We start from the raw sequence: 2,121 nt of genomic DNA, 5'->3' as shown, positions 1-2,121 counted from the left end.
GCACTCTCCATTTTTCTGTGTACCAACAGGTCTGGGACAGTCCTGTGCTCATACTTGTTTTCCTCCAGGAAAAAGGAGGGTCAGGGGCCTCTCAGTGAATGCAGGACAGAGCAAGTTGCTGCCTCTGTGAGAGGGCAGAATGGACTGGTGCATTATAGTTGGAGAGGTCAGTGGGATCTTGCTGAGATCAACCTACTGGAAGGACAGTGAGGGACAGACAGAACAGGTGCCTGGAGGTGGGAGGAACAGTCATAGGGTGTTTGACCCTGCTGACCTCACCATGAATTGGGAAACAAATATTAACTTATCTCCAGAGGAAAGGGGTGGGAAAAGGCAGAAAAATTTACCCAGAAAATTTGCATTGTACATGGTTGCTACATACTTTAAGAAGCATAGGAGTGTTTTGAGTTGACAGGAGAGATAGCAGAGACTAATAAAATACAGAAAGAATAACCAAACTTAACAGCTGCATTCTAGTATTGGTAAAAGTTAACCCTGTATAACAGACAGTGCCAGGTATGGTGCCAACGCCTTCCCTTTAAAGGAAAGACAAGATTATAAAAATCCATGTACTAATAACAACTGCTGATTTAATCTTCAGTGTAAAGGGTGTCTGGTTATTATAAAAAAAGACACAGTGGATAAAATGACATGAAGGGGGGGGAAAAGAGACTCTGTGTATTAGAAGGTTCTATGAAGGGAATATTCCAGCTTGGGATATAAGGGTAACTAATAAAAGCAATCTTTTCTTAATCACATCTTCAGAAGGTAAGACAGTAAACTGAGCATACCACTGGAATCTCACAGTCTACATTATATGCATTTATGTATGTGTATTTATGAGTGTCATTTAATGAACTTAAAAAGACACAGTGCAGTGTGAAAACTCACAGAAACCATCCTGTAGGATCTGGGGCCTACTACAGGGCTTTCAGTTTCCACTATTTACACCATGTCACCGGGAAGACAAGGGATTGGAAAAACCATCAGGAAATAAGTGACAAAGAAAACAATCACATAAGTATGATTAACCACCAAGGTCATGAACAATTAAATATCATCACTTTGTCAGCCTACTTTATGTATTTATAAAAAAAATGTTCTCAGAACAGTGTCCATTAAGTCAGGGGGCAGACACTCATGAGAAAGTGTCCAGTTGCAGTGGTGCTCACACTGTTCAGTACTGCCCATGGCTGCACTAACGCAGTCCTGCCAGTGCCAGCTCCCTGTCAGGGACAGATGCACCTGCTCTCCAGCTCCTCTGAGCTGATGTTGCTACAGCACAATGCCAGGCAGGTCACTGTGACAAAGCCCAGAGCCAGGACCACCTGCTGCACTGGGGAGGTCTGAGATCTCTCTGTATAGTTGGCATGTTAACCACACTGACCCCATTACAGGGGCCATGTCAACATACAGAAGGGGAGCTGGCAACACTGGGTAGCCTTAACTGGTACAGTAAAAACAGACAAGCAGCACACATTTTAGACATGCAAGTGTTGACATCAGCATCAACACATCACCCTGACACACCATTGCTGACATCCCAGCAGTCAGGCTACTGCCTGACACTGATGGCTTTAGCCCCAGCCCTCTCTGTTCTACTCCTAATTCTTGCATCCTAGCCAAAAGCTTACTAACAGGCAAACTGCAGTCCTTAGGAAAAAGTGGTGAACTGAATATGGATCAAGAGGAGTGCAGTGGTCCTAACCAGACTGTTGCTCATCAAGTTAGTAATCCACATCCATCAAAATGAGAAGGTGCAGGCTTCTGCTGAGTGTTATCACTTGCCCCAGGATAAACTTAGCCAGCAATTCCTAAAGTGGCTCCTGCTTGGCACCCTTGGAAATCCTAGGCAGACTGCTCATCATCACAGGAAGATGGTAATGTGGAAGAACATCCCTCTTCAGAAGAACCAAATCTAGACTACTTCATTTTTGTTTTAAATCTGTTTCCAGCCCAAGGCTCCTGCAGCCTAATATTTCTTCAGAGTTACTCACACAGGGGGCATTTCATACTTTCTTTCCTTCCTTGCAGCATGATTGTGGTTGGCAGCATAGACAGCCTTACTTGTTTCTTGTAGATGTGTCACTGCTGCTGCCACTTGACGAACATGTCTGGATC

The sequence above is a fragment of the Melospiza melodia genome, chromosome 6 (assembly GCF_035770615.1).
Source record: "Melospiza melodia melodia isolate bMelMel2 chromosome 6, bMelMel2.pri, whole genome shotgun sequence".
NCBI lineage: Eukaryota > Metazoa > Chordata > Aves > Passeriformes > Passerellidae > Melospiza > Melospiza melodia.
This window is presented reverse-complemented; position numbering follows the sequence as displayed.